General features: G+C 45.9%; 1 protein-coding gene across 2 annotated transcripts in view; it reads right to left on the bottom strand.

Annotated features, from left to right (window-relative positions):
• Positions 1–6,913, bottom strand: part of DOC2B (double C2 domain beta) — a 129,764-nt gene that overhangs the window by 12,021 nt on the left and 110,830 nt on the right. The gene's annotated exons all lie outside the window — the stretch shown is intronic.

Here is a 6,913-nt window from a genome sequence, read left to right as displayed (position 1 = left end):
AATATTGCATGGAACCCAGACAATATTTTAATATTGGATTGCTCTGTACCATGCACATATTTTCACTGCTCCATTTACTATGTAGGGAAAGAGCTCTGGTTCTCTGGATGCTAGAAACTCTGGATCTGAGTCTTAGTACAATAGTTTTATATTTTAGGAAGCTCCTTGGAATCTCATTTTCTCAGGCCTGGTCTACACAAGAAAGGGCTTACAGTACAAATATACTGATACAGCTATACAGGCCAATTCTCCTAGTGGAGAGACAGCTTATAGCATCTAAAGAGTTATTTTGCTGGTTTCACTTATACCAGTTCCCCAAATGAAATAAAATATGCTGGCAAAAGGCCATTTTTGCTGGTATAACAGTCTACACTGCGGGTTTTGCTGTGCAGCTGTGTTGGCTAGGGAAGTGATTTTTTCACACTCCCAGCTGACATGGCTATGCTGGCAAAACATTTAAGTGTAGATCAGGCCTAAGACCGGCAACTTCAAGAGACAGTGCTAAGGCGGGGGGAGGGAGTTTTGAAAAGAGTACATGTTATTTAGAAGTAAGGGCTTGTCTAAAACGAAATGTAGGACTGGAAGAGATAGATCATCTCAATAGATCATCTCGTCCAGTCCCCTGCACTCAAGGCAGAACTATGTAATAGCTAGACCATTCCTGACAGGTGAGTGTCTAACCTGTTCTTTAAAATCTCCAATGATGGAGATTCCACAACCTCCCTAGGCAATTTATTCCGGTGTTTAACCACCCTGACAGTTAGGAAGTTTTTCCTGTTGTCAACTTAAAAGTCACTTGCTGCAATTTAAGCCCATTGTTTCTTGTGCTATTCTCAGAGGCTAATAAGAACAATTTTTCACCCTCTTCCTTGTAACAACCTTGTATGTACTTGAAAACTGTTATCATGTCCCCCCTTAGTCGTCTTTTCTCCAAACTAAAACCAAATTTTTTCAACCTCTCCTCATAGGTCATGTTTTCTAAACCTTTAATCATTTTTCTTGCTCTTCTCTGGACTTTCACCAATTTGTCTATGTCTCTCCTGAAATGTGGTGCCCAGAACTGGACACAGTAACGTGAGGCCTTACCAGCACAGAGTAGAGCGGAAGAATCACTTCTCATTCTTGCTTACAACACTCCTGCTGATACATCTAGGTGAAAAGTCAGCCAAAGGGCATTTCAGGTATCCTGGATCAAAGTACATTTTCAGAGGAACAAAATTCTGCAGCCTACCGTGTTTATCAGTTAGAGACTGGAAGATAAAACTTCACGGAAATAAATCTACTCTGTCCTGCTGGAATCTGCCCTGAGGAATGAGGAAGCCAGCTAAATCACATGCCACTGACTTATGAAATTGGCATCTCTGCTCTACACGCTCTCCTTTAATTGTTTGTAGTTGTCACAGCTGGAAGGGCTTGGCAAGGACAGCCACCGTGAGAATGGCATGGCTATTACAAAGGAAAACAAGACAGTCTGCCAGTGAGACACCAATTAAGTAGGGAGCATGGAGTACACTGATCTCCCTTTGGTGAAGAAATGACACATTGTTACCTGGATGGGATCACACTCAGAAAGGAGTGAGATGTAGACTTGATGATGCACTAAACATGTGAAAGCTCTTTGCAGGGGGTTAGGAGAGAGGTGTGGGTACACACACACAATACACCCACCCTACCTCCTCTCCAGAAAGTGCTGAAATAAATGCTGAGTCAACATGTCTTAATTCTCTTAGTTATAACATAGAGAAGACTTGGTTTGCGTCGCAAAAGATTCCAGATCTAATTTTGTTTGTATTCTTTATCTTTTCTTAATAATTTTTCTTTAACTAATTAGATTTTGATAAATTTTGTTTGTAAATTGTGTAATACAAACAATTGATTTATATTTTAACTATTAATGTTATATAGATAATTAAATGTTTCAAGAATAGCTAAGATTAGATAGCAAATGGCTAATATATTATTGGTGGCAGCAATCCCTCTTTCACAGGTGTTTATTTTTTATGGATCCTTTGGTGACTGATGAGTCTGATCCTTGGGCCATAGGCTCATTGGCAAGTGTTGCAGGTGGTGTCATCTGAATAGGAATCTCTAACTATGAGGGAACAGATTTACATGGGAGAATATTCCCCCATGTGCTCACTGTCTGCAGCATTCTTATACCTTCTTCTGAAGCATCTGGTGTTGGCCACTGGCTGCGACAGGACACTGGATGAGGTGGGCCTTGGATCTGACTCTGTCTGGCAATTCCCATGTTCCTAGACATTTCCACAGCAGCCTGTCAGAGCCAGGTATAGATTCAGCCCCACAAGGAGCATGGATCTGCTCAGTTAGGAGGTGCCATTTTATATGTGCACTTCTCTGGCTACACCCAGCACTTTACTCTTCCAGAAGTCTGGTCCTGAAGAATCATAACTCTTGAAACTAAAAACTGTCTGCTTGAAATGCTGCCCTGGTTCTCTTCCCCGACGGAGCCAAGAGCATCGCTAACCCCAACCCACCATCCCCTGCAGCAGATGAAGGAGTCACTGATTTTATTATCTCTCAGAGAAAAAATTGCACTGCATCTGAAAAGGCTGCTGCTCCTAACAAGCCTACTGTCTCTCAGAGTCCATGTATTATCAGCCTGGAAGTGCATTCGTTTGGTCAGATCCCTGATGTCCTGGTTGGCTATGTCGCTGACAGCCTCTTGCAGGCCCCCTGAGAGCTGCCACAGCCCGTACTCATCAGGGGACCCACAACTTGGTCCCACATACTTCCAACATGGGAAAATAACTTAGAAACAAAACCTCATTAGGCCTCTCACTACTCTTTACAGGTTTCCCAGGTCCGCTCCAATGGCCTCTGCCTACTAACCACTCCTAGATCTCCCAACAGTCCTTGAATACGACTCCACTGGTGGGCACAGCTATTTGCAGGGGTGCTTGGACGCATGCACATGCCCTACACTGTATCTGCTGGTCTGATAGTGGAAGTTTTTCCACCTTGGTTCAGCTGTTGCTGCTGCCCAGTCTTTGGGGGCCCGATTACATCACTGTGCAGGGGGCACAAGGAAGCATGTTGAGAGCATTCGGTGGAAGTCTCAGAGGGAGAGGGACTGGTGCATTTAGGACAAGGAGAGTCACAGGAATGCTGCTGCTGCTGTGCCTGAAAGCCACTCACCTTATAAACCAAACTGAATATCCTACCGAAGGCAGCTAATGCAGTGGTCCTTCCAATGGTAGGCCTGGAGGAATGGCTCTGAGTTTGGAGGAGACTGCATTCGCTTTCTGCTCTTCACAGCTGGTGAGCTTTTTGTCCCCATCCTCCCAACCCTCCAATAAACTGCAGTCATGCTAAGGGGATCAAATTAAAAAAAAAATTTCATTCATGCTAGTTCATGGAACGGTCGCTTTTATTCAACGTCAAAACACCCAGATAGCAACATCTCTGGAATGGGAGAAAATTCCTATTCAGATGGCATCTGGCAGCAAGCAAAGCACTTGCATGCTCCTGCAAAGGGTATGCGGTGTGTTACAGTGCGGCAAAATCTCCAGCAAAGAGCTGGCACTTGAAGCCCTGCTCACTCTGCTGCAATATGTTACTGAGCTTAGCTGCAACAGAGCACTGGGAAAAAATATCTGATCAGATCCAGGGTGAAAACAGAACAGGGGAGCCTGTTCAGCTCATTGCTGCTGAAACCAGTTTGGGACTATAGGCTTGATGGTTAATGGTGCATTAAAGGGCTGGGGTGAGAGATGGTTTGAACAGCTTGTGCAATAGAATTGGGCTCCTTTGTCCACAAGCTCTGCATCAGGGATGGGCAACCCCCTGTGGTAAGATCCAGCCTGGCTCAAATGTTTGACCCGGAGGCCACTGCACAATCTGCCAACAGGCAGCTGGGCTGACTGGTCCAGCAGCTGCCTCCTGAACCAGAGTAAACTTTGAATGTCAGGATCACATGGTCTGGTGAGGGGGGAAACCAGGCGAGCGGGGGGAGGGGTTAGAGCTACAATTACAGTGGGGGGTGGGGGCACTAGAACAGAACAGGGAAAGGAGAGAAGAGGAACAGGGAGAAGGGGTGAGGCAGGAACCTAGGAGTCATTCTGGAGCCTGTTGATGGCCCTTTGTGGATCCTTGTGCCTCATTGAAGTGGCACAAGGAGTGACAGGCATCTGAATACCTCCCCATTCCCTGTGAGCCCTACCACCTGAAGGATGGGTTGGCCTCCTCCGCCAATGAGGTGGGTTTGAAATCTTCACTGAGATCTCCCTGTGGCAACTGAAGGGTGATGCCCACAGGTCTCTGTCCGTGGGGAACTGCAGACCATGAGAAAGAACAACAGAATGTGCCATCAAGGTGTGGTGTGGTCCATGTCTCTGAGATGAGAGGTTTGATAGCGGATAGCCAGTGGATTTACAGTACATCCTTGTTTATCCAAATGGCTTGGGAGATCTGTTTATCCCACGCCCAGGTATCTGAAAGAATTGGACAGGCTGAACTACATTTCACTGACAGAGAAATAAAGGGAGTAATGCTGACATTTATTTAATACTTTGTACTCTATTAAAGTGTAAAACACTAACTTTATTGACGCTGTCCTATCAATTGTCCTGTTGTTGCTGAAATGGGATAGGTCTGAGGGCTTGTCTGCACTTCTAGTGCTGCAGCTGCACCGCTGTAGCACTTAGTGAAGACATTACCTACACCGATGGGAGGGCATCTTCTGTCGGCATAGGTACTCCACCTCCCTGAGAGACAGTAGCTCTGTTGACAGGAGAAGCCCTGCAGTGGACATAGGGCTGTCTACACTGGGAGTTAGGCTGATAGAACTAGTTGCTCTGGTAGTGTAGACCAAGCCTCAGTAAGTGCAGCTGACTGCTCACATCTACTGTACAAATACAAAGCCATTGATTAGCACTAGCAGGTGCTAAGAGGCTAATTGAGAAGTTATTAGCAGGTGATTAAGTAACATAGGGCTTCATGGGGGACACACTGGATTCGGATTACTAGGATTTTCAGATAAAGGGAATTGGGGTAACTGGAATTATATTGGGGCAGGGACTGCCTTGCCCTTCTGTGTGTATTGCCCCTAGCACAATGGGGCCCTGATCCTGCTTGGGAACAGGGACTGGAGTCTGAGGGGCAGTACAAGTCAGAAATAACAACATAGCTCCCACCTCCACATGCAGCACTGAGATCTGGGGTGGGGTGAGAAGGAAAAGTCTACATCTCGACTGGAGAAGCACTGTGCAGACCTGTGCCTAGAAAGCTTCCACAGGCTTGGCTGAACCTGCAGCACTTTTCTGGACCGAGCCTGCCAGGTCCTGAGGGATGGCTGCTGTACTGACCGAATGTCCAGCACTAGTTATTGCCAGCCAACCCTGCTATCTGTCTGGCTAAATTCTCACATGCACGCTCCATGGGGGAAACTAACCCAGAAGAAAATGTTGGGGGGTTGTTTATTTTGTTGCTTGTCCACATCTGTCAGCCTTGTCTTGCTAGAACTGTCATCCATTCTAGTCTATGTTTGTAAAGCGCCTGGCACCTTGGGGGTCCCCCACCTTCCCGAGGGCCTACACACACCACCAGAATACATAACAACAACAACAGAGACAGTCCTGGCCACACCAGGGACCAGGGCAGGCAGTATTGCATTAAGCAGGCAGTGCACATGCTCAACCCCGTTTATTTGCAATACTCGACGCTCTGCTTATCTAAACACAGCCACCCCACCTCACTAAAGTTCAGCATTAATCACACTCAAGAAGACAGTCATTTGGAAAAGAGGGAACAGCAGGTATTGGCTTCATCGGGACTATCAGACCTGCACACAGCTGGCCTGGAGAATAAAGCCCTTTAATGAGCTAATGGAATCGTGCTGCAGGAAGAGTTCCGGATAGTTAGTGGGCGTCCCATCCTCCTCTGCCTACCTTGGAGAGGAACAGCTCTATTTGGGAGACATAATGAACTGCTGGGTCTGTAGCTAAGCGACAGCTGGACTCACAGGCACCTGGATTAGACAGGCCTTGCCCACGCTGGGAATTTGCCCCAGTTACAGGAAAACCCTTTCTAAACCACAACTAGTATCATGGCAGTTGACCCTTGATTCCACTCACCAGTGCAAATAGCAGCTTTGCCTGTCTACACACGGGGTTTTGATGGTACAGCTCTACTTAGACTGAAAGCTTTCTGGGGCAGAGACTGCCTCTTTGTCCACAAAAAGAAAAAGAGGACTTGTGGCACCTTAGAGACTAACAAATTTATTTGAGCATAAGCTTTTGTGAGCTACAGCTCACTTCATCGGATGCTCAAATAAATTTGTTAGTCTCTAAGGTGCCACAAGTCCTTTTCTTTTTGCAGACACAGACTAACACGGCTGCTACTCTGAAACCCCTCTTTGTCCGGTTCATCCAGCCCCTAGCATAACGGGGTCCATAACTAGGTTTCCTAGGTGCTACAGCAATAAAACAATAAATAATAATTAGCTGATGTAACCCTGACGAACTCCAGTGTAGGCAAGGCCATAGACTGGGACTGCAAACTTACCCACCTTGGGCACATCTGATCAGCTCCTTCTACATTAGCCACTAGGGGAGAAGGAGAGAAGCATGTGTTCAGATTCTGGCATAATTTTGATAACACTTCTAATCCTGTTACGGGGGATTAGGAGCATAAATCCCAGTGGACTTTCATTGGCACTTGACTCCTAAATCATGTAGCTACTTAGAAATTCCCATCTGTAAAAAAAATCCCAAGACCAGGGAATCTGGTGAACTTTGTTTTTCCCCTCTCCCCTTTTAAAATAAATTAGCATCCATGAAATGTGAAGGGTAAAAAGAGCAAGAAACAGAGGTTTAAATTACACAAGGCAGGTTTCCATGTAAATTATTTTGATGCGCTGTAAAATAATCACTGGGGAATAACATGCTTGTAA

This window comes from Lepidochelys kempii, chromosome 17, assembly GCF_965140285.1.
Source record: "Lepidochelys kempii isolate rLepKem1 chromosome 17, rLepKem1.hap1, whole genome shotgun sequence".
NCBI classification, from domain to species: domain Eukaryota; kingdom Metazoa; phylum Chordata; order Testudines; family Cheloniidae; genus Lepidochelys; species Lepidochelys kempii.
The sequence above is the reverse complement of the archived record's forward strand: the minus strand, read 5'-3'. Positions and strand labels throughout refer to the sequence as shown.